At 41.1% G+C, this 26,603-nt stretch overlaps 1 protein-coding gene across 2 annotated transcripts in view; it reads left to right on the top strand.

Moving 5' to 3' along the window:
- The first annotated feature begins 10,661 nt into the window (after window positions 1–10,661).
- The window catches only part of MPP7 (MAGUK p55 scaffold protein 7), a 293,058-nt gene continuing 277,116 nt past the window's right edge, over window positions 10,662–26,603 (top strand). The window contains exon 1 of one of the 2 annotated variants that reach the window (XM_055334544.1): window positions 10,662–10,858. The gene's annotated coding sequence lies outside the window, so the exon portion shown is untranslated. Of the gene's footprint in view, window positions 10,859–11,178; window positions 11,219–26,603 lie in introns of those variants that run through there. The other variant, XM_055334545.1, reaches the window with a different exon arrangement.

The raw sequence follows: 26,603 nt of genomic DNA on the forward strand, positions 1-26,603 counted from the left end.
GGCAGCAGCAGAGGCAGAAAAGCTGGCCTTATGTTTTAGGACATTGACATTAGGACTTTATTGGCTAAACATCTTCTCTTTCGCCATCTTGCTCAGAATTGCAGAGCTGAGAGGGGACTGTCTGGCTCCCAGCTCTTTCTCCTTTTATGAAAATGGTCACCAATATACAGGCATGGGTACAGGAGTCATGATTCCCACATGGAACCCTGGGTAGAATGACTAGCTCCAGACTTTGACTCATCCTCAGGCTGAAGCAACGGGTTTTCTTTGAGGAGTATGAAATGTGGAACCAAGAAATGCAGTGACTGAGACATGATGAAGCTGAGTCATGCTAAAGGCAGAGCTGTAGGAAAATATGCTGCAGTAAATCTGACCTTTCCTTCCCAGCCTTGAATGTCCAAATCTTCCACCAATCCCTTAAGATATTTCTGTGTCCTTTGTATACACATATACATACACACACATACATATATAAAATGTTTTAAAAGTAAACTTTTTAAAAGAATACTTCTAGATTTATAGAGAAGTCATGAAGATAGTACAGAGAGTTCCCATAGGCCCTGTAGTTCCCCCTAGTATGAACATCTTCTGTTAGTATGGTTTACTCGTTATAATTAATGTAACAATATCTATACACTGTTGTTAATTAAAGTCTATACTTTAGATTTCCTTCCTTTTTACCTGATGTCATTTTTCTGGGCCAGGATTCCATGTAGGCTACCATATTACCTTTACTTGTTCTATCTTTTTAGCTTCCTCTTGATTGCAATACATAGTCTCAGACTTGTTTTTGATAACCTTGACAGCTTTGAGGAGTACTGATCAGGTATTTTGTAGAACGTCCATCTCTTGGGATTTCTCTGATGTTTTTCTCATGATTGAGACAGGGGTTATGGATTTTGGGAAGGAGACCATAAATAACATCAACATGAATTACCGTCACCGTTGGCCTCCATCACCAGGCTAAGCTAGTGTGATATCAGGTTTCTCAGTTCCAGACTTACTCTTCCTTCCCTCCCTTTTCTTCCTGTATAGGCGATCTGTCTCTTCACCCTACAACATATATGTTAAATTTATATTAACTTGAAGCAGTTCCAATAGCTTTCAACAACAAGAACAAGAACAACAACAAACCCTTAAAAAGTATCCATTTCAGGAGATGCAAACTCAAATGCCTACAGAGGACAGGTGGGTAGCCGAGAGTATAAGTGAAGCAGGTTGAACACGGTCTGTGGCAGATTGCAAAGTACCTGGCAGCTCTAACAGGAGCACGGTCTCTACTCTTGGCAGTTACTGCTATGTGGGAGTGTGGGTCAGCTTTGCCATAGTTTCCTTTAAAAAAAAAAAACAGAAACTAGTAACTTGGACATTCATGTGAAATCTGATTGCAAAAGGATGGAAACTATTCACATTTTTACAAAATCTGTGCTCATCCAACATATCACAACATGTAGTCTGTGACTTCTTGGGTAGATGAATAACTACACATTTTATCAGTAAAGAATTAGCCTTAGAAAAGTAGATAAGATGTCCATGGTCATGCCGCTAGCTTTAGTGTCTCAGCTGGGATTGACATTCAGAGTTCTAATATTATTATATATTCCTCTCCTTTGGAGATCCCTTCAACAATTTGTTCACTTTCTTAGAATCATCCAGACTTTGTTCTAAACTTGCTGCCTTTAATGAAATATTTGGGAACTGGAACTTCTGTAACACCATATCTTTCATCAATCGTACTCCAGTTAAAATAGTCCCATTAATCTCATTCATCCACTAATTTGCCTTTTCTTTTGTTCCTTGCTAGAGTCCATGTTCATCTGTTTGTATAATTCATGTTACACTAATGTTGAACAGGGGCTCAGGCAAATGCTCACAATGGCAATGATTGCAAACGCACAAATCAGAATTCTGTAATCTTCTAGAGACTCTGAATTTTGCCTTAAATATTTTTTTATTTTTTTCCCCGTAACCCAGTATTCACAATAACTGGCACATAGTAGGTGCTCAATAATTGCTTCTTGAATGACTGACAGTCTCTAATGACTTAAGTTTGATGAAGTATCAACACATAGTAATATTCTTTTTTTAAAAAAATATTTATTTATTTATTTATTTATTTATTTTATAAAATAAAGTAGGGGGACAGAGAGAGAAGGAGAATCTTAAGTAGGGTCCATGCTCAGTGCAGATAGACCAATGCAGGGCTTGATGTCATGTCCCTGAGATCATGATCTGAGCTAAATCAAGAGTCAGAAACTTTAACTGACTGAGCCACCCAGGTGCTCCTCAACACATAATAATATTGATTACACCTGGAACAAACCTTGTAGTGTAGAATTGAAAATATGTGGCATTTGTTAATGGGAACTCACCATTCTTAACAGCACAGAAGCTGTTTACAGAAATTTAAAGAAGTTATTATTCAGTTATTCACAGAGACTTTAAGTTATGAATATAATTTAGCAGTCTTCTCTGTAAGGATATTAACCTCTTTAGTCAATTTTCAGCTATCTTATACATATCTTGCTCTCTTAAATTTATCATTATTATGTTTCTCTCATAATTTGGTTACATGGCTTCAGTTTTTAATTTAAACTTCTATGAATCAGAGACTTATTTGTTGAGTTCCTTTATTCTCTGCTCATATGCCAGGGAGTGAGGAATTTTTTGATAAAGGTACAGTCATGGAAAGTTAAGAAAATAGAGGCAATGAAGCAAGAGAGTCTGATTTCCTAAGTCCTGTCTTTGTTGGCAATGGCCCTGAATGCTGAAACACCCTGTGTTCACACATTCTCAATTTTTTCTTCTGCTGCAGCTTGTATGGCTTTTTATCTCACAACTGCTTTTCTTTTTCATGTTTCTTAATCTTTTTTTTTAAAGATTTTTATTTATTTATTTATTTATTTATTTATTTATTTATTTATTTATTTATTTATTTATTTATTTATGAGAGAGAGAGAGAGAGAGAGAGAGAGAGAGAGAGAGAGAGAGACCAGCAGAGGGAGGAGCTGGCTCCATGCAGGAAACCTGAGGTGGGACTCCATCCCCAGACCTGGGATCACACCCTGAGCCAAAGGCGACGCTCAATGCTGAGCCACACAGGCATCCTATTTCTTAATCTTCTATGCACACGAAGAGTTACTCAGTTTTTAAGTGGTGGGAGGAGGGAGCTTCTGCTTTCCAGGTCAGCATTGATTAATGAACGATGGTGTAGTTTCTGGGGAAGCTAAGTAGCACGAGAGCAATTTTGCTTGTGATGTTCCCTTGTGAGCCCAACAAGCTAAGTACAGAGATGACTGAGATTAATTAAATATAAGTTGTGAATAACTCATTTCAGCAGAAGAGTATTTTTTTTCTCAAAGTTTGTATGGATGTCTTGCTTTCCAAATGCAAAATGCTTACTTGGATCATAAGTGTTACAGAGTGAAGATATTTTTTGTTCTTTGGGTCTATTCTTGCACAATGAAAGTGGCTACATAGTGACAAGGTGGATTTTTTTGGTAGTTGTGATCTTCTCCTTGTATAACAATGGCAGAGAGATCTTTGATCTTTTTTTAAAATGCTAAACGCAATTTAAAAAATCGTTTTCTTATCCTAATTTCAAATGTTAGAGATGCGAAGAATGTTTTACATCTACTCTGACTCCTTCAGAGTGACTGTGTTCCAGACATGGGCACATGGGAGGTTGGAGGTTTACTTGGTTCAGTGTGAGAAACTTTAAGTGATTCGTGTCTACCTATCTATAGCTGTATCTTTCCTTATATCTACAACTAGAGCATCAGATATGTTACAGGGCATATCAGGTTTAAGCAACCAGAGGATAGATCACAAACAGGCTGAGTCTCCCAAGGCAAGCACACCAGCGTGTCTCATAATCAGCCTAATGATAAGCTATTATCAGAATGCCATCATTCCAGGGGTCCTTGATTGTTTTCCTCTAATATGTGGGATTATACTATGCTATGGCCCACATACAGATCCTGTTGTCACTCCTCACCCCCTTCTCCTCAGAGTTATTAAAAGGCTCTCAGTTTATACACAGAAGTCCTTGAGGGAGCAGCCAACTGCTGATTGCATCAGAAACTGATCTTGAAGCATTGCCAAAAAAATATGAATAGAATAGAGCACAGTCACTGCTAATAGTTTAGATGAATGTTTCTTGCCTCGGTACAATGGGTGTATCAAAACTCTCCCATTTTAAAATGAGTTCCGAATTTCTTAGGGCAGCAAGTGTTCAGTGGGTGCTTATGATATGCCAGACCCGGTGATGCTACTGGGGGTACCTTGGGGGCTGAGTCAGACAATGCCCCTCTTATCATGGGGATGACGAGTTTCTTTCCTTTCACTTATAAGCAACATCAAGCTGGTTATTTTTAGCTAAGAGACAAAATATTGCCCCAAATTTATAGACTTAGCATTTTGATTAAGGGCCTATCAGATTAGGAAGGACGAAGGCAGAGTTTCTTAACCTTCTCCCATAAACATACCCGAAGGCTCTCTACCCTCGTTAACAGGCTCACTGCTGTAATGAATTAGTCAATTATGTATGTGTGGGGGAGAGAACAGCAGGAAGGATTGTATTAGTTTCTCAGGGCTCATGTAATTTGAAAAGGCTCTTCAGGTATTTTTAATATCCTTTAATAATATCTCCTTTTGCTAGCATCTATGGATGTTATTATTCCCACATACACATATGTTTATGGGTTTTTAATAAAGATTTATTTGAGAAAGAACATATGCATGAGTTAGGGGAGGCACAGAGAGAGGGGGGGAGAGAAATCCTCAAGCAGACTCCCTGCTGAATGAGGAGCCCGATGTGGGGCTTAATCCCAGGACACTGAGGTCATGACCTGAGGTGGGGAGGAAAGGGAAAAAACAAGATGAAATCAGAGAGGGAGACAAAAAAAGGTAAGGGGCACCTGGGTGACTCAGTGGTTGAGTGTCTGCCTTCAGCTCAGGTTATGATCCCAGGGTCCTGGGATCAAGTCCCACATCGGGCTCCCTGCAGGGAGCCTGCTTCTTCCTCTGCCTCTGTCTCTGCCTCTCTCTGTATGTCTCTCATGAGTAAATAAATAAAATCTAAAAAAAAAAAGTCAGATGCTTCACTGACTGAGGTACCCAGGCACCCCGTATATGTTTTTTTTGAGTGTAACATAATTGTAGCTGCAGGTTCTGGATGACTCTGGGGATAGTTCACTGCTGGCGATGAGGTTGTGTGACCTGGTACAAAGTAAAAGGAGATGCAGACATGAAGACAGAACCTGGGAAAGTGAGAGCTGGTAAGTTGATCTGGGAAGAACTGATCATTACAGTCACACACTGCCAGAGACGAAGCCAAAGTCTAACTCAGTGAGGTTGATGAACTAGTAGCAAGGGAGAGAGAGGGATCCAACGGACCCACTGAGGCCCTCACTGAACAGAGGAGTCAAGGTCATTGTAGGGTGTGCAGGTAGGGTGGAATTTAGGTAAGATTTAAATGAGTGATATGATGGTCTCAGAGCAGAGCAAGGCTGTAAGTAGTATTTTATAAATATTTGGTAATATTTTTACCAACATCAGGTTGGTGCTGAAAGCCAAAACTTGGAGTCCTCTTTCCTTAGATTCAAGGGGAATCCTTTACAGAGGGTCGGCACCTGGGCTGGAAATCAAGGCTGCTTCTTCGTAGCCAAGTGACCCACAGGCTCCTATCATTCTGGCAGGTGGTGGTGGTGGCAGGAGGTCCATTCTCCTTGATACTCAACTGAATTTCCAACGGTCTCTGATTTTAGAGAACAAGTTTTCTTAGCCCTATGTCCTAGGTGTTGGTGAACAAAAGCAGTGTTTGCAGGTTCACATTGGTATGCCAAGATGTAAAAGTCAAGTTTTATTGAGGCAGCAGGAGACAACGGATGTAAAATTCCAACACTGCCAGAGCCAGAGGCAGATCTCAAAGGAAATGTCTTAGCTCCTTGTTGACTCTTAAAAATCCCTCACTAAAAATAGGATCATAAAAGGGCAACAGAAGAGGGGTTTAGGGAGGATCTGTGAGGAAGTTTTCTTCAAAGAAAGCCATGCTGTGTTCCATCAAACCTCTGGTCGAAGGCCTTACCCATTGACCTCCCTGGGGTCATCAGCAGGACCACAAGGGCAAAGTGATATGTTCTCTGGTTATTATTTTAATTTTGTAAAGTTTTATTTATTTACTCGTGAGAGACATGGAGAGAGAGAGGCAGAGACACAGGCAGAGAGAGGAGCAGGCTCCCTGCAGGAAGCCCAGTGGGAGACTCACTCTCAGGACCCTGGGATCACAAGCTGAGCTGAAGGCAGACACTCAACCACTGAGCCACCCAGGCATCCCTGTTTTCTGTTTTTTAGAGTATATCTGACTTTGGCCTGAGAGATCTAAAATTGAGAGGTTGAAAGTATTGGTTTATGGCAGCAGTTCAGAGAGAGCGAGAGAGCAGGGAAGGAGGACAGAGAATACTCAAGACCCATGTGCTCTGAGAGTCAGGTGCGCTCCAGTATTGCTTGGAGCAAAGTGTGTGCAATTGTTTCTTGAGGACCCTGGGGAGAGCTGTTTGGTGAGAGAGGGTTGTGCTGGAGATGTGTAAATCCTGCCCAAGAGGAACAGAGGCAGAGGTGATCCACAGGTGAATTTGTCAAAAGTAGCCTTCAGAGAACCAGAAACTAAGAGGATAAAGTGGCATAGAAAACTGCATTGACCAGAACAGGAGATGCACAGGTGTATGTTTCAAGATTAGGTCTCTAAAATTGTTAGAAAGCATCAAGAGAGCAAATGCTCTGTTTTGTCCTTGGCCAGGCCCGGAGCAATCTCCTTGCAGCAGGAACAGTTGAGCATGAATTTGGTATCCTCTGAATTCTCTTTTCTCCCTATGTTATGGATTTGGAGGAGGTTCCCTCTCCCTTTGCTGGGAGGACCCAGCCTGCCTGTGTGGGACCCTAGCTGGGGGACCTCGGGGAAAGCCCAGCTCTGAATGAAGCTTGAAGCAGTGATCAAAGTGTATTGGCATTCACATTACAATTTCTGAATTCAAACTGTGTTTTATGGCCTACCTGATGAAAGGATTTTTATTACCTAAAGGGCATCAGAAAAGTTATGGGAACACCCGCATTTTCTTCTGAATATGTATGGAAGGAACAGGGGGAGGTAGATGTTTGCCTTCTGCTTGCATCTGCCTCGCCCATCCTGCTTTGTTCTACATACTGGGCCCAGCTGCACTGAGAACAGTGCTCAGGGATATTCACCAACTTGGCAAGTGCTTTTGCTCATTAAAGACATTGATGTCAATAGGGATGCATCACACAGGAAAATTAGGGAATTAGTAGAAGACTTAAATGGGAATGGCAGCTTGAAACTGGAAGAGACAAGGGTACTTAGTGTCTGGAAGCCAACTGAAATAAAGAGGGTCAAGAAAGCTGGCAGTCATCGTTGAAGACTTTGGCCTTGGCCTCTGGGCCTCCATCTTTGTGTGAAAGGGCAGGCAAAGGTTGTACAGAATTTGGAGCCCCACTGACGGGACTACAGAAAACGTGGTGGGGCAGGATGCATGCCTCTTTGGCAATTGCTCTGGTGCCCTTTCTCTGGGAAATCTCTGCCAACGAACAGAGATGGGCCCTGGGAGCCAGGTGGGTGCCCTCCACCCTCCTGACTCCCATCACGTCCCTCGTCACAGACAGTGGGATAGAACAGGGAGAGGCCGGCCTAGGCCACTAGTATTTTCTCTCCACAGAATTGGGATTGGGTCAAGGTGGTTGATTTAGTCAGGGGTCAGAGAGCACTGGGGTAGCTTTACTCTTTGTCTCCTGGACTTAGGAGCTGGGAAAGCTCTTTTCCAGAGAAAAACGGGAGAATAGAGAGAGGCAGGTTTGAAGACAGTGGCAACTGTAGCCCAGTTCCTCTTGTCTCTCATTTCCTGACTCCCAGCCTTCTTGGGGACAATGTGCCATACATTTCGGTGGTTACATTTCTTATTTAACTTTTAATTTAGTCAGTTGCTACATCTTGTGATTCATCCACCAGCTGGATACACAGAGATACTTTCACATTCGGCATTTCCCCTACTTGGCCCTCCAGGGCAGGGCTGGCTTTCTTCTTCTAGGTGTCTTATAGCAAATGGTGTGAGCTCAATCAGTAAGGAGAAACCCTTGCCTATAAGCAGGGGAAGAGGCTGGAACTAGTAGAACACATCTCTAACTCCAAGGGCTTCAGCTCTGCCCTAATTCTGGCCAAATAGGATTAAAACTGTTAACTCATTACAGTCCTAAATGGGATGTCATAGTTAAAAGGGAATGTACACTCTTTTTAATGAGTTTTAAGAAACAAAGGCAATGATGATGTGAAACAATCATCAGTCTGTGTCTTCTACTTTGCTCAGCTCTTATGCTTTCAGAATGCGGTTTCTAACTGGATGTGGGGAAAGTTCAGATCGTGTTCCCATAGCACCCTGGTTTCCCCATCATCTGTGCAATAACAGTCTGTAGATCCACCTGGGTCTGTGTCATTCTCATTATTATACCCCCACATCGGGCAGATCCTGGAAAAGAATCGGTTCTTCTAAGATCTATGCCTGAGAGACTGGCCCAGTGAACGAATGCCCACTTCTTTGGCGACTCTGAAAAAGGAAAAAAAAAAAAAAGAATGATGTTATCCTGACATTAGTAACGTAGTGTTACCTGGTCAGGAATCATATCATAAACTATAAACTTCCCACCACTGCCTACAGGGCCCTGCCTCCTTTCACCTGCCTGCCACCACTCCCTGTCTGTGCCACTCTAGCCACACTGGTCTTCTCTCTGTTCCAACAGCATCACTTTTATTCCTCCTTCAGGGTCTTGGCTCTTGCTGTTTGCTAGCAATGCCACTGCCCTCAAATTTAGCATAGCTGGTGTTTTCTGATTTAAGTGGCAGCTCAGATCTTAGAATGGTTCTCTCTCCTTTCTCAAATTCAAGAATTGCTTTCATCCTTCAGGTCACTCTTCTTTCTTCTTCTTTATTCCTTTCTGTAAATTTATCTGTTTACTGGTTCATTATCCTTCTTTTACTGATAAATAGCTTCCAGTCTGCCTTGTTCAAGACAAAACTTAGTAGGATGCCCAGTTCATTGAAGGAACTAGAATTTGAAGATTAAAGTCATTACATGTTTGTTGAGTAAATGAATACAAGAAAAATTTCTGTTATAAATGATCTAATCCCAAAGAAAGAATGTCAGTGGTGGAATTTCAGGTATTATTGTGAAAAAAACTTTTGGAGTGTTTTCTTTCCAATTTGTTCATAGTAGAGAGTGCTAAGTTCTTTTATTTTTCCTTCCACACTTAAACATAATTACATCTCAACACTAAGATGCTTGCTCAGAGTATATTGAGACACATATTTTCAGCCTATCATTTAGAATTCCATCTATTACAAGGATTCTATAAAAAAAAAATGTGTTAGGTAACAAAGTTACTGTCCTCCAAAGAGTTTTACCTTCTTCTCAAGAAAAAAGAGGATTTGTTCTATTCTTTGTACTGAGTTTTTTATCCTTCTTTTCGAGGTCATATTTATCTTAACTTTCCTTTCATTCTTTAGGTTTGATTTTTGTCAATTTCCTTCTTTTTCTGCTACTATATAATTTATGAAGTTGTTGGGGGTGAAGTGCTTTATTTCTAACAGCCTATTTCAGAATCTCATGGCAATGACAAGAAGAGCAAATAGAATAGTAAGGCAGCCAGAGAGTTAAGGGACTGTGGTTCCCAGGTGAGTTAGGGTTCACTCCCTTCTAAACTGGCGAGGATAACACAGGGCTTGCCTACTGTGGTCTGAGAGTTCAGATTACGTATCTCAACTTTCAAAGTCTAAGTCACATCTTGAAATTCTGTCACATTCCTTTCGTATAATCCCCTGCGTTATTAGCTGAGTTCTCCAATTTGTATCTCCTGGATTTCTTTCCGTATGCTGCCCTTTTTGGTTTTGGCTTTTGTTAATGCTTTATTTATTTAGTCGTTTGGATTCTAGGTTCTTCTTGTCAGGGAGTTTTCCCATAGATCTGTTTACAGCATGGTGCATTCTAAGTAACAAATGTCTCACATGGAATACAGAGTAAAACGAGAAAAAAAAAAAAAGTCACGCATCATTTTGCCAAGAGTGAAAACATTTTATGCCTTTTCTCTGCGCAGGACAATTTCCCTCTGAACGTGTGCAGCATTTAAAAAATACCCAGGAGTCCTCTGTGAAGCTAAGCGACCTTAGAGACTGGCTGTTATTCATCATGTTCAGACGAGAAAGAACCGCTCGCCTCTGGCCTTTCTTTGCCCAGGTACGGGGGCTCTGCGCTTCGGAGAGGCTGCAGGTCTGCAAAGCAGCGGGTTCCTCCGCCACCTGGGAGCAGAGCGGCGGGGCGGAGCTCCCGGTGATTGAGGGGCGAGGGAGAGGAGCTGCAGCGTCCTGACCAATCAGAGTTCGGCTTTGTTTTCTCCTCTCGACCAACGAGGGAGCGCCTCTGGCGCGGCTGCCCTCAAGCCCGACACGCCCTCCTCTGCCGCAGCCTATCAGCAGGCGCCTTTTACGAAGCGTCCGCGGAGCTCCCGCCCCGCGGCGGAGCTCCCGCCCGCGGGCGGAGCGGCCCCTCCTCGCCCCGCCCCTCTGGCCGCGGCCCCGCCCCGCCGCGGGAGGGGGCCGAGTCGGTTACTCACTGCCCTGGAGGTGGGGGCCGGGCTCCCGCCGGGCTCGTGCGTCCTGCGCCCGCCGAGGCGGTGCCGAGCCCGCCGGCTCCCGATTGTCCTTCGCCGCGGCTGCGGTTGCTGCCTCTTCGCCTCCCGAGCCGGGGCCGCAGGGGCCGGAGCGGTCGCGCCTCCCGCGGGCCACGGCTGCCCGGAGCAGGTAACGGGGCGCCGGGGCTGCAGCGCCTGTCGGGGCCCCGGTGCGGCGCGGGCGGTGGGGTCTCTTCCCCGGCTGCTCGCTCAGGGCCGGGCCGCGTCCCCGGGAGCCTCCCGCCGGCCTCGAGACGCTTCCGCCCGGGAGTCGGCGGCGGCGGCGGCGGCGGCGGCGGCGGCGGCGGCGACACCTTGCGGGGAGGTGGGGGCGGGGCCGGGGGGGTGGGGGCGCTGCGGGCGGGACCCCCGGGGGGACTCGGCGGCGGGCGGCTGGGCCAGCCGGGGGCAGCCGGGGGCGCGAGGACGCGCAGGTGGAGCACGACTGCGGAGTTGGGCGGGCAGGCTCGCGAGGGAAGAGGACCTGCTGGTAAGTGGCGCTGAGCTGAGTGCCCCTTCTTCTTCTTCTTCTTCTTCTTTTTTTTTTTTTTTTTCTTTTCTAAAGCCAGAAAGGTGTCTTGGGTATCGTTAATTACATATTTTCCGGAGGCAGGCGCATTGCAGTGCCGTTTACACATCCTCACACTGTACTTACTATTTATTATTTTTCGGATCAAGGAGCAGTCTTCAGCGTGAACTAGTTTGGGGACTTTTCCTTAAGTGACAAGTAGACCTCGCTGGGTGAGTCACCTTTGTCTGGGCTCCAGCGGCGAGGCGAGCGGAGCGATAGGGGCGAGGGGGAGGGCTGTTGATGAGGAATGCCTGCGCAGGTTTGGAGGGCTTGTGGGGGTGGAACCTTGCTTCTGTCACTCTGTCGTGGAGGGGAGTACAATCGTGAATCTTTTTTCTTCTAATTTTTAAGAATGTTAGCATTCAACTAATAATAATAATAATGATGATGATGATAATAATAAAAGCTTCTCTAAAAACAGTCTCCGGGTTTTAGGTTTGGGGGATGCACCTGCTTGGTACTCATGTGGTAATACTTTGCAGACAAGCCAGGCAATTACTGATTTGCACCTCGAATTGGTCTTACCTTTTCTTTGACTCGCTTAGTACCGTTTTTTTCCCCCATTCACTATTTGTTAACAAGTGAAATGGTGAAGGTCACCGGGTTTCAGCAGTGATGATGGCACAGTGAGAACTCTCGGAGCAGTGTTCTCTCCTTCTGGGTGCACTGGGCTTCTACAAACCAGTACAGGTTTTCCCTGCTATGTGAAAATAGAGCGTTCCTATGAAATCTTTTCTTAACGGAACTGCTGCGAAGCAAAAAAAAAAAAAAACAAAAAACAAAAAACAACAACAAAAAAAACCCCACTCACTATTAATGTATACGGGAAATTTTTTTAGTGTTCCAGATTCCCAAAAAACCTCTTAGGCTTTTCTGATACCTTAGGACACATTTTGCTGATGGACGCAGAAAATAAGTCAAGATACAGCGCAGAGGCTCAGACACAGGTCAAGGCTGCTGCGGCTTGATGCTGAGATGCTGAGTGTTCTCAAGGAAGGAGCTTGGCACCGCCACTCTTGCTGTTCCGGGTGTGTGCAGCCTCTATACCAGCTGATGCAAAATAAACCTCTTTGGGTTTCTTTCAGTTAGTGAAAACAGATTCTAAGGTCTGTCGTATAAGCAAAGTAGTGCAACACGAACTTGTGAAAAACGGGAGATACCTGTATTTCTATTTACTCCTTTTCTTGGGAGGCAGGTAGTGAATATCATGCCCATTTTACAAATATATAAAGTGGAAGCCCTAGAGATGAAGAGAATTCTGCCCCAGGTCCCTTGACTCCTACCTTATTTTATACTCATAATGGATTTAATCCGGGATCTCCTAAGGTTCCCACCATCAGGCAAGCTTCTGTATTGATCACATGGTACAAAAGTCACAGATGGAGATGCTTATTTCCAAGTAAAAAAAAATAGCGACTCTTAGGTTTTTGTTTTTTCCTCCTCGAGGTTGCTGAGATAGTTTAAATCACACCAGAAAGGTAATTTTTCACACAGGCAAAACAAAACAAATTCGTAGTGGTGCTGTGTGAAAATCTCTATTTTAAATTTTGGGAAGTTTTCCAAATTGGAGAACCATATCTTATTTATGCTTGCATCTGTAACTTAGCAGTGGACTTCAGTACTGTTTCCTGAGTTGATTAGAAATACTATGCGTAAGGCAAATAAAAATGAAGCGTGATGCATTCTGGTCATGACTTACAACTTCTTTTTGCGGAAACTTAACTATAAATTTAGGAGAAAAGTTGAAAATAAAAATCATTTATTCTTCAATTAGAATAGTGCAAGCAAGGGAGTTTGGGGGTTAATGGAGAGTAGGCTTAGATGGATAGTTGGGAAGAACCTCTCAAATAGTGTCAAGGCTTGGGGAATGCTGGACAATTGCTAGGTTATGTTACACTTATTAATCATCAGGAACTTGAAACTTATGAGTTGTGAATGGACTGTGTAATCTTTAAGTAGTCCCTTTGCCTGGCAGATGCATCTGTGGCCTGTAACATGCCCATTTTGACATAACTTCTTCTTCTAGGATATAAGGTTCTGCTTCTACAAGCCCTGACAGTCTGTCTCTGATTTATTTGTTTTTGCATCAATGTCTTAATTTTTACTCTCCTGTCAAAATTTCTAGCGCCCAAAGATTTCCATTAAGAAACCCTTATCGATCTATTAGTTTGCACAGGAAATGACTCCACTCTTCTTATGAACACAGCCCTCTTGCAACGTGGGGGACTGGAAAGAGATTTAGGCTACTTGAATAGTATTTGTTGTAGTCTTACCTAGGGTTTCTGTCCTTTAAAAGAGTATTAATTACAAAGTTATACAACTTCCACTAGGTGGTGCACTGGGTGCTGCTCAATAGAGAGTTCAGTCAGATTCCCCACCCACCCCTTATTATAAGCATTTCACTAAGATACAGATGTATTGTAACTGTTTCTGTTGTGAGTACAATTCAGACAGAATTGCAATAAGTGATTTGTCAGTTTCGTTAAGTAAGATTTCTTGGAAGGAAACAACAGTTTAAAGTGAAGGACACTATTAGGAATTTTAGAAATATCTTCTAAAAAGCCGATTCTCTCTGTGATCAGGAACCCACACCAGAGTGTGGATTTTTGGTCCTTATTTATGTACACTTGGAGGTTTTTTAAAAACGGCTGTGTTTAAATCTTATGTGAACTATGAGCTATTTGAGCATAGTTTCATGTTTTGCTTTCATTGATCGCTGATTCCTTAGAAGAAGTAGAATCAAGTGTGTACAAATAACAAGATTACTCAAATCTTGAATATGACCGAATACTTAAGTTATACATTTTTTTTTTCTCCAGGCATGTAACAAAGTTTTGTTTTTTGTTTCTTCCTTTCTTGAATGCTCACATAATCTATTTAGGAGAACATTATTATCAGCTTACTATTAAAGGAGAGGGGAGCATCCTCCCTCTGATTGTAAGAGCTAGCAGGCTTGTTTGTTACTGATTAATTGCTGTTATTGATGGTGACAGAAGGGGAATGAGCAGACATAGCTGTTACTTTCATAATACCAGATTTAGGTATAGAAATAGCAATGTTGGTGGAGGAATAAGGACTCGTTGGGATGATTGCATTTTGGGAGATTTTTACAGAAATCTTTGGGTCTTTAAAAGGCAGGAAAAGAATTTAAATGGGAAGGTGTGAAGGCAGTTGGTGTGTGTGTTTCAGTTCCAGTGAACTCTGTGAGAAGGGCCTTGGTAATTTGTTTCTTGGAAACAGCTGTGGTTCTCAGGGTGGCGGGGTTTGATGGTGCTTTGGGAGAGGGAAAATAAATTTTCTTCTAGGAGGGTAGTTCTTGCCAGTGCTACCAATCCTTGGGTGAGCTTGGGCATGGAAAGGTGGATGATTGTTAAGTAACCAGGCAGATTAAAAACTGCCTGATTGGGGCCTTCTCAGAGCACTTTGCACCATTGACGACTTGAATCAAGTCAATATGCATCTCAAGTCAGGTTTCTTTTTCAAGATTTTATTTTTTTTTTTTATTAATGAGAGGCACAGAGAGGCAGAGGGAGAAGCAGGTTCCCTGCAGGGAGCCTGATGTGGGATTCGATCCCGGGACCCTGGGATCACACCCTGAGCCGAAGGCAGATGCTCAACTACTGAGCCACCCAGGTGTCCCTTAAGTCAGTTTTCTAGCTATCCCATGGCACAGAGTTGGGCAAGTTAACTCTTTAGTCTTCAGTTTTTAATTTTTAAAATAAGAATAAGAATTCTTATTTAATTTAATTTATTATTATTAATTTATTAATTTAATTTATTTAATTCTTAATTTTTAAATAAGAATCCTGAGCTTTATAAAATTAATAATTTGAATCTGCAAGTGAATAGCTTAAAAGAATTATTTGGCACATAGGTTCTCAAATTATGGTAGGTGCTTGAATCCATACACACTTCTGAAACTGTCTTCCACTACCTTAAAAAAAAAAAAGGTGTTAATAGGCAAATTTAAGTACACATGGAGTTGTATTATTCAAGTTGAAGACCTGAGTTGGGATAGGAAAGGAGGCTTCTGTTCTAGATATGGCATTCAGATAGGATGCCATAAAGGGTGGTCTAGGCAAGGGGCTGGGATAATGTGAGCAGTTTTTGGATTAGTATATGTATGCACTAGTGTATCTGATTAACTCGACTCATGATAAAGACATATTTGGAAGACGGTGCCAGTATATGTTTATTTAAAGCAGTTTGAATCTTGAGAAACAAATATTTCTGAAGGTTATAACATTTTCCTTTTTTTTCTTTTTTTTGCAATTGGAAGTTTGTTGAAGGGGTATTGAAAAAATTTGGAGTTGAGCCAAGGATAAAAAGGCTTGTGGGGCTTTGGACCAAGATTTTTCAAGCTTCTGCTACTGATACCCAAAACATTTTTGTCCTCTTCCTAATATGGCTTCTGATTCAACTTCTGAAGATTCTCTTTGGACCTCTGTGCTTTATTCATGTTTGGAATTTAAAATCTAGTTCCTAGTAAGGCCTCTCAGAGTAGACTTTTTTTTAGATGGTTGAATCAGGGTAAGACTGAACATTTTGTCGGGTTGGGGAAGGAGTCTCTGTGTCTTGAGAAAATGAATGAATATTATTTTGATTTATTTAGAATCATTTTAAATCGGACCAAAAGTTTACATTGTGAAATTTCCAAAAACAGTGATCATGTCCTGTTTAACTAAATACATACATTAAGTGTGAAAACCAGACCCGTGGTTCTCAAGCCTTTGCGTGCCTCCAGCTCACCAGGAGGGCTTGTTAAAACTTAGGTAGCTGCCTCTACTTTTACAGTTTGATTTAGTGGGTCTGTGGGTAGGCCCTGAGAGTGTGCCTTTTTTTTTTTTTTTAAAGATTTTATTTATTCGTGAGAGACACACAGAGGCAGAGGCATAGGCAGAGGGAGAAGCAGGCTTCCTGTGGGGAGCCTGATTTGGGACTTGATCCCTGGACCCCAGGATCATGAACTGAGCTGAAAGCCGACACTCAACCGCTGAACCATCCAGGTATCCCTGCCTTTCTGTTAAGCTGCAATGTTGATGCTATGGCCCAGGGATCACACTCTGAAAACCATGGAGAAGGTGCCGGAGGAATAGAAGCATAGTGGTTAAGAAAACAGGCTTTGAAGTTTGAAAGATCTGTATTTGAATCCCTGCTTAGTCACCGTCACCTTTATTTCCTCTGTTCTAAAGTAGAAATACAGTATCGTGTATCAGTTCATATTAAATGAACTGAAATGTGTTTAAAACCTATAGAATAGTGTCTGTGAGGTGGCAAAATATAATAAATGTTGGCTTTTAATCCTAAAAAAAAAATCAAGGATATAAAGTAAATAGAATCCTGTATCTTATAAAGTTGAGGTATGCTCCTTAAGGACAGAAACTTTGAATTAAAAAAACCTTTTTTTAAAGATCTTATTTATTTGTGTTTGTGCCTGTGTGTGAGAGTGTGCAGACAAGCAGAGGGGCAGAGGGCGAAGCAGACTCCCCGCTGAGCAGGGAGCCCGATGCAGGGCTCAATCCCAGGCCCCTGAGATTGTGACTCCAGCTGAAGGCAGATGCTTAATGCACTGAGCCACCCAGGCGCCCCCAGAAACTTTTATATTTATCCTCATTTCCTAGCACTGTGCTGTGGAAAAATAGAGGAGAACTCCATTTCTATTTAACAAATGAAGGAAACATTTGTGGATCTAGTGATTTTCCAGGAACATTTTTAAGAGATGTGGAATATTAACATTGGTGGTGTCTTTTTTTTTTTTCCCCCCTCCTAAAAGGTTTCTTTGGTCAAAATATGTTGGTTTTAGGATAATCACAGTAGTCCACCCTTCATATAACAGGAATTTTAAAGGTTGTTGCTGGGAGTTCAATTACAGTCAATACCTGTGAGGTAGGTAGCTTTAGAAAATAGTCTCACCTGTCGAATGGTGACAGTGTTTGAAGACCCTGAATGTTGTTCTGGGAGATTGTTCCCCTCCGTTTGCCACATGCCTGGTTCATTTTCTTTCTGGGGGTCTCTGAGAGCCCGCCTCTGTCTGGCAAGCCTCCAAAAAGTTAGTGTTACTTGTTCCCTTTTTTTGTTTCCTCCGCTGGAATGCAGACTCTGTAAGAGCCAGGTTCAAGCATCCAGGGACTAGCATCTGCTGGTTCCATGAGGCACTGTGTGTGGCAGGGCCTCCCTCCGGCGTCAGGTGCACAGGCTGGAGTTCACGTCCCCTTCGTGGTCCGCCGTCATTATGTGGCAGCGGTCCATGGAAGCCTCTCAGCTTATTTCCTTACATATTTCTCCTTCCTCCCCTATTCCATTCTTGTTTCTCCCCCGCCTGGCATTGCACCCTCTCTGGGCCTTGTCCGTAACTTCCATTTCTGCCGGACTACTATCTGGAATGGCTGTGCCAGTTCGCACTGGTGCCAGGTGTCCTTCCCCCACATTCTCGCTAGCACTTGATATTTTCTGACCTTAGAATTTCTTCATCTGATGCAACAGATGGAGCGAATTGGGCACAAAGTGATACATTTACTGTTCGGATTTGCAATTCTCTGATTACTAATGCAGTCCAGTATCCTGTCATATACTTTCAGCTGTGTGAGGTCCCCTTTTGTGAATTTGCATGTATATATTCTTTGCCTCTTTTTTCTATTAGATTTTTGTATCTCCCTTCCTGCTTTTCTACCCTAATTTACAGGATTTTTTTTTGTATATTCTGGGTGTTAATCTGTTGGGTTTTATAGGCTGCAAATATCTTCTTAGGTTTTTTTTTTTTTACACCCATTTATTGGGTTTCTTCTTGAAATCTTTTATTGAACAGAATCTTTAATTTTGTTATAGTTAGATCCATTTTTTTCACCATCTAGGTTTTGTGTAGGAAATGTTTGTCCATTCTTAGTTAACAAAGATATGTTTGTACAATCTGTCTCCTACTTCCACAGTGGTTTTTGTTTTTATTTTAAATTTTATTACTACAACCTGTTTATAGTGATTGGCATGTAGAAGTATGAGACCCACCTGTTTTCTTTTCAGATGTGTTTAAACCAGTGATTATCATTCCTGGCTTTTATTTTTTTTTATTTTTTTTTTTTCTGGCTTTTACATTAGCATTAACTAGGTAGATTTTAGAACCATCTGCTCCAATTTACCCCATATCAACTGAATCAGAATCTAGAAGGAGTGGAGACCCAGCAATTGGATTTTTAAAAACCTCCTCTGGTGATCTATAACCATGTTTAAACCATATGTTAAAAAATAAAATTCAACTGATCTTATTGGCTTTATTTGGGGATGCATGCTGGGCAGTAACCCATTTAGCAAACAGAAAGGAGATCTGAGGAGGAGCTATGTAAAATGAAAGACTTTTGTGTGCAGAAGGGAGTGGGATGATCAGGAAGTTATACTAGCAAATAAGTGGATTGGTTGTGGTAAGGTCACTTTCCTTTAGATGATAGGAGTCTAATGTCAGGCAGGTTACCTCATTCGTGCAGTTCAGGTAAGTTCCTAATGAACTGGTTTATTATTCCATTTCTGGGAGAGCTAAAACTAATTGTCTCTGGTGATGTGGGGCTTCGCATAAGTAACTCTATGTTGGACCTATTTTCTTGTTTTTAACACCTGTATCAAAGAGAGTTGTTTTTTCAATAGAATTAAAATTTTTTTCTCCACTATTGTCTTATGTCTTCTTTGTCAGATTCATTCATAGGTACCTCAGGTTTGTTTCTATTGTGACTTTTTTCTCTTTTCTCACTTTTTTTCTCTATGAGTACGTATGTCTGTATTGATATAAACGTATTTTAGGGGCAATCTTGTTAAATTTTTATTGTATCTTAATAGCTGGTTTATCTTTTCCATGTTCTGTGAAGTTTACTTTTTAAATAATGGCCTATTGTTTTCCTTCCAATTTTTATTACCTTTTGTATTTCCTTCATTTACTGCATTTGTCTAGCATTGTAGTGATACATTGAGAATAACAGAGATGGTGATCTCTCTATCCTATAGGACCTTAAAGGGAATTCATCTTTAGTTTTTTTTTTCCCCATCTTTAGTTTTACCTTTAATTGGGAGATTTGTTCTTATTATTTTTGATTTCACTTTTTTTGGGGGGGGTTCTAAATATAAATTTTAGAGTATTAAATCGTTAAAAATGATAATCCCATTATATGAAAACATAAAAAAGTCTTTATGAAAAATAACTAATTAAATAAATGAGAAGAGTGACATTCGATGTTTTTATAACATTTTAAAAATTGAAATACAGTTGACTTAGGATGTTAGTTTCAGGTGTACAACATAATCCTTTGAGAATCCTGTATCTTTATGTAATACCATGGTAAGTGTGGTTACCATCTGTCAAAGGTATTACACTGATACTATTGCTGTGCTGTACTGTTCATCCCTGTGACTTTGTAACTGGGACCTTGTACTTCTTAATCCCCTTCACCTATTTCAGCCACCACCTCCCTTCCCGGCAACTACAAGTTCGTTCTCTGTATTTATAAGTCTGTTTTGTTTATCCATTTGTTTTGCTTCTTAGATTACACATGTAAGTGAAATCATTTGGTATTTGTCTTTCTCTGACTTATTTCACTTAGCACGATACCCTCCAGGTCCATCCATGTTGTGAATGACAAGATTTCTTTCTTTCTTTCTTTCTTTCTTTCTTTCTTTCTTTCTTTCTTTCTTTCTTTCTTTCTTTCTTTCTCTTTCTTTCTTTCTTTCTTTCTTTCTTCCTTCCTTCCTTCCTTCCTTCCTTCCTTCCTTCCTTCCTTCCTTCCTTCCTTATTATATTTTTTTTAAAGATTATTTATCTATTCATGAGAAAGGGAGGGAGGGAGGCAGAGACACAGGGCAGAGGGAGAGGCAGGCTTCCTGTGGGGAGCCCAGTGCAGGACTTGATCCCTGGACCCCTGGATCACGCCCTGAGCCAAAGGAAGAAGCTCAACCACTGAGCCGCTAAGACGTCCCTTTTTTTTTTTTTTTTTAATGCTGGGTAATATTCCATTCTCTCTATATGCCACATCTTCTTTAGTCACTCTTCTATCACTGGACACTTAGGTTGCTTCTTGGCTATTGTAAATAATGCAGCAGTGAATTAGTGTTTTTATTGCCTTTGGGTACTCAGAAGTAGAATTACTGGATCATATGGTATTTCTATTTTTAATATTTTGAGGAATCTCTATACTGTTTTCCACAGTGGCTGCAGCAATTTATATTCCTGCCAGCAGTGCATGAGTGTTCTCTTTTCTCCACATCTTCACCAATGCCTATTACTTATCTTTTTGATACTAGCCATTCTGACTGGTGTCAGGTGGTACCTTATTGTGGTTTTGATTACTGTTTCCCTGATAATTAATGGTGTTGAGCATCTTTTCATGTATCCATTGGCCGTCTGTATGTCTTCTTTGGAAAATGTCTGTTCAGATCCTTTGCGCATTTTAAAATCAGAGTAGTAGTTTTTTGGTGGTGTTGTGTGAATTCTTTATATATTTTGGATATGAACTGATGAGATATATCCTTTGCATATATCTTCTCTCATTTAATAAGCTGTCTTTACATTTCTTTTTTTTAAAAGATTTTATTTATTTATTCATGAGAGACACAGGCAGAGACGCAGGCAGAGGGGAAGCAGGCTCCGTGCAGGGAGCCAAATGTGGAACTCGACCCTGGGACTCCAGGATCACACCCTGGACTGAAGGCAGGCGCCAAACTGCTGAGCCACCCAGGGATCCTCTGTCTTTACATTGCATTGATGGTTTCCTTCGTTGTGCATTGATCTAGTCTCAGTAGTTTATTCTTACTTTTGTTTCCCTTGCCTGAGGACACAATCCAGAAAAGTGTTGCTAAGGCCAATGTCTAAGAGATTACTGTCTATATTTTGTTCTAGGAGTTTTATGGTTTCAGGTTTTACATTTAGGCTTTTATTCCATTTTGAGTTAATTTTTATGTGTGATGGTAAGAAAGTGGTCCAGTTTCATTCTTTTTTTTTTTTTCAGTTTCATTCTTTCACATATAACTGGGCAATTTTCCCAGCGTCATTTATTGATGAGACGGTCTTTTCTCCTTTGTCTATTCTTGCCTCTTTTATCATAGATTAATTGACCATATAAGCATGGATTTATTTTTGGGCTCTTAATTCTGTTCTGTTGATCTAGATCTCTGTGTCAATACCATACTGTTTTGATTACTGTAGCTTTGTACTATAGTATAAAATCTGGGATTGTGATATTTCCAGCTTTGTTCATCTTTCTCAAGATTGCTCTGGCTATTTGAGATCTTTTCGTGGTTCCATACAAATTTTAGGAATACTTCTGTGAAAAATGCTGTTGGATTTTAGGTAGGCATCATATTGAATCTATAGATTGCTTTGGCTAGTATGGACGTTTTAACAATCATCTTCCAATTCATGAGCATGGAATACCTTTCTGTTTGTTTCATGTTCAGTTTCTTTCATCAATGTCTTATTTTCTGAGTACAGGTCTTTCACCTCTTCAATTACGTTTATCCTTAGTTATTTTATTCTTTTTGATTATAGCTCCTTTTCATGTCACGTAGTAGAAGACAGCTGGATTTTTCTGTGTATTCAGTCTGTGGTAATTTGTTGTTTGGTTGGAATATATGAAGGAGATTTAGTGTTGTACAGACCTGTAGTTCGAAGAGAGGAGTGTTTTAATGATCTTTTGAGGTAATCGTGGGTATTCTCTTTTGATACTACATCTAAAGTCTGTGACAGTGTCTTATAAATTTAGTTGCAGATTGGAATCTTAACCCATATCAAACTTCTCTCATTCTGTTACATTTAATTATATTGGTATATCTTGTACTTCGACTCTTCATATGTGATTTGGCAAATATTGGTTCAGGAAATTCTGCAAGTCTCCCAAATGTTGGCACTTTTTTATGATACCATTTGAAAAAGGTCGCATTTGTTAAAATCACCTGTGATCCCATCAGAAAGATCTTTATTGCAAAAGTCGTCATGTTGCTGGTGGCAGATAGAATTTTTTGAAAAACCCAATTTTTGCTTGAAAGCTTGAATTTTCTCATGGTCAACACATATCTTAGGTGTTTTCCTTGAAGAAAAGGAAAGGTAGGTAGGTTCATTTTATTCATTTAAAAAAGCATGTCTGCCAAATACCCAACTTTCAATACTCAGTTTGCCTTTTGGTTATTTTCTCTAAGAATGATACTATGTGGGCGAAAACGCTGTTTGCTCAGCTTGTAAATCTCAGATGGTGCTCCTTTTCAATGAGACAACCATCATACTTCAGTGTGTGGCATAAGTTCTTAGATGTATACTTCGTATTTTGTCACAGAATATCAAGAGGACATGTATCCAAGAATAGAGATTTCAGTACAATCGTTAATTTTCCCTGTTTCATCAAGGACATTCTTATGTGAAGCTAGCATTTTTTTCCCACTGTGTTGATAGTGGGGAGGACTGCCAGTTGGTGCCCCTGCCTTTCTTCCTGCCAGGGTGCCAGCGATTTTACACACCCTTGCTTTTAGATCATCAGTGCAGTGAGAATCGCAAGTAACCTGTCAGCATTATTATAAAAATAGTCTTGACATTGTGGATGTACAGAAAGGTTCTTGGGGACCCCCCCAGGGTTTAAGGATCACCTGAGAACAGCTGGCTCATTGTATCTCTCACAAGTACAGTTGAGGGCCAAGTTCTTAGGCTGATCTGCCTCCCCTGAAGTTGCTGAACAGATCCAACTTTTCCTTTGCTTACTTACTCCTGAAGCTATCTCTCAGGAGCAGGGACTGGCTACTTCTTGGCTTAGCTGTGTGGTATTTTTCCAAGTGAGGGAAAGTTTAGTTAACGCTAGGAAAGAAAATCTTTCTGAGATCAGCAACTTCAGACCTGTGTGAAGCTATTAATCTCACTGTTTTATCACAGTAATAAATAGGTCTACAAACATGCTAATACTTGGTTTACTTTCCTCACCTTTTAAGATGAAGATAATCACAAAGAGAAGTTAAAGACACATCCTATACATTTATCAAGAAATATTGGTTGGGTGGTGTCATCATAATTAAGAAGAATTATAACAAGTGGTAACCTGTTGTAATGCTTTTAATTTAATGTATGGTTTAACATGTTTTTATTTCCTGTAGATAGTAATCAGATCTTGATTTGATTCAGTTTCTATTTTTTGCAGAATTGCTTCATAAGTGGTAAGGTGTACCTCTAGCTGGAGTCAGGCAATGATTATCTCTCTTTTTGTGATGTTCCTGGTCATTGATAATCATTACCTAGAGCTATTGTTTTCTTAATAATTTGTGAAATGGTGATATTTTATTTTTTAAAGATAGATTTATTTATTTATTTATTTATGGATGATAGAGAGATCCCCAAATGGTGATATTTTAATTCTGTCTTCATTATTTATTAGGGTATTTTCATAAAGAGGAATTTCCCCAATGAGTTGAGATATAGTTGTATAGGAAAGGCAGGTTGGATTTTTTTTAAATCAGTTTTCAACATTGTGAGCTGGTCCATTAGATTATAGAATGAGTCTGTTCAGGATGAGTAAATTAAGTTGGTCTCTCAATTGCTTTTCTTTGAAACACCAAGTGAAATTGCACTGGTTTTTATAAATAAGTAAATCCAAAGGAAACTATTAATAAAAAACTTTTGTTGTATTCCAAAAGTAACTTAACTCATTTGAAATAAAAATGTATGGTAGACACCTATTGGTGGTATTAAGAGAAATTTTGCATTAAAATAAGATTTTTATTGGGGCACCTGGGTAGCTCAGTTAGTGAAGTGTCTGACTCCTGATTTTGGCCCAGGTCATGATCTCAGGGTCGTGAGATTTTTCTTCTGAGAATAATGTGTTTAATACATGTAATTATTCTTTTACTTACATTGTATTCTGAGAGCACATTTGAAAGTGTATAAAGCATCCTTGCCATCAAAGTGTTTATAGTAGAATAAAGTAGGTAAAAAGTTGACCTTTGTTAGATAAATTTTTTTTTTTACTGGCATTTCATGAGTTGAATGATAAACTAGTTATATTTATTACAATATTTCCTCCTCTCTAAAATTTATAATGTTGAGAAACAGATGATGGAAAATGAAGTTTTGCTTGGAAAAAGGACAATAATAGAAGACACTGGTTATGGGAGGGGTGGGTCAGATAGAGCTGGAGTATCTGTTGGAATTCTGGTGAGAACAGGGGAAGCCTTTCCTCCTCAACTACAGACTCTCACCCTGGTGCTGGCTGTGGCTTAAAAACAGGTCCTTCTGCTTCAGGCCAGACCTGTTTTGAGCCGCTCCTCCCTTCCTGAATTCCTTCTCATGATTTAACTGATGACTGAGTAGTACCCAGTACTTAGTACCGGGACAGAAGGTTACATAAGTACCTGTGTACATTTGTGGCTCTCCTCCTGGGAACCTGGCAACGGCTGTTGCCGATCAGCAGTAGGGTTCTTTGTAGGTCCACCTATTATTGTCCTTTGGAAAAACAAAGACCTGTAAACTTGTTTCTCAAAGTGAGGTACCCATGGAGGTTCAAGGGTATGCAGGACAATGACACATCTTTCTGGAGTGTCCATTTTAAACAAGGAAAGTGATATATAATCTATCAGATCAAACATAAAAACTTAGAACAATGTCATGCTTGCAGTGGGTGGCTCTGTGAAGCACCCTCAGACTTCTGAGCAAACTCTCATCATCGTCAAGGAGTCACACTTTGGTAGAAAAATATTTAGAGTACTGACCAAAGTAGGTGAGACTTGTGCTTGTCCAGATGAAAATAAGGAGCCAAAAAGGGACTACAGATACATAAAAGAGATAAAAATTCCAGTAAGAATTCAAACCACAGGCTATTCTCACATACTGGTTTCTGACCTATAGGAGAACAGGTAGCTGGAGTTTAAAACCTGGCATTATCACTCCCTAATCACAGGACTCAGGGCAAAGTAGGCCTAATCACAGGACTGCAGGCCTTGGGTTTCCCCATTCCTTGGGTTTCCCCATTTGTTAAAGAAAACAGACAATCCTCCCAGGGCTGCTGTAAGACATTTACAGGTGAATGTCAGGGAGCACTGGCTCAGCGCAGTGCCTCAGGAATACTAAAGGATCAATAAATGGCGGTTACTGTCAATGGCAGCTGTGAAGATAAAAATGTTCCAGAGAAAAATGTCTATTGTGGGAAGCAATCTTGCTATCCCATTCAGTCTTCCCCTGGGGATGTTTTAGGCTCCATATGCAAAAATAAGAGTCATTTCAATTACTCAGTTTGGGACTCAGCTGGAGATTAGAAACATCTAGAAAAATTCGAGTCACAATCGCTTAAGCTACCATTTGTAAAGTACACAATGCTGAACTGAAGATAACTGAGCAGATCTCAGTGGTCAGAGTGAGCATCTGTCCGTACATCACTAATGAACTTCTTCACTGCGGATACCATTCTGAAAGGTGCACCAGAGAACCCGAGAAGCTGGACCTACAAAGAACCCTACTGCTGATCGGCAACAGCCGTTGCCAGGTTCCCAGGAGGAGAGCCACAAATGTACACAGGTACTTATGTAACCTTCTGTCCCGGTACTAAGTACTGGGTACTACTCAGTCATCAGTTAAATCATGAGAAGGAATTCAGGAAGGGAGGAGCGGCTCAAAACAGGTCTGGCCTGAAGCAGAAGGACCTGTTTTTAAGCCACAGCCAGCACCAGGGTGAGAGTCTGTAGTTGAGGAGGAAAGGCTTCCCCTGTTCTCACCAGAATTCCAACAGATACTCCAGCTCTATCTGACCCACCCCTCCCATAACCAGTGTCTTCTATTATTGTCCTTTTTCCAAACAAATCTTGGCAGTATCATCCTGTCCTTAGATAATTTGCCATGTTGGTGCAGTGGGGGTAAGATGGGAAGGTTACTGACACGGTGCAGATGGACAGTGGTGAGGAGTAGGGAGTGGCACAGGGATGCGTTTTCTTTTTTCTTTTTTAATTTATTTATGATAGTCACAGAGAGAAAGAGAGAGAGAGAGAGAGAGAGAGAGAGAGAGGGAGAGAGAGAGAGAGAGGCAGAGACACAGGCAGAGGGAAAAGCAGGCCCCATGCACCGGGAGCCCGACGTGGGATTCGATCCCGGGTCTCCAGGATCATGCCCTGGGCCAAAGGCAGGCACCAAACCACTGCGCCACCCAGGGATCCCAGGGTTGCCTTTTCTAGAGATCTGGGTGGTGCGATGAACAGAATTGATGACTGGTTATTGGGAGGCTTAGTTCTTCTGATTTTCAGACTTTAGTTTTTTTTTTTTTTAAAGATTTTATTTATTTATGCATGAGCAACATAGAGAGAGGCAGAGACA

The sequence above is a fragment of the Nyctereutes procyonoides genome, unplaced genomic scaffold, assembly GCF_905146905.1.
Source record: "Nyctereutes procyonoides isolate TBG_1078 unplaced genomic scaffold, NYPRO_anot_genome, whole genome shotgun sequence".
Taxonomy (NCBI): Eukaryota; Metazoa; Chordata; class Mammalia; order Carnivora; family Canidae; genus Nyctereutes; species Nyctereutes procyonoides.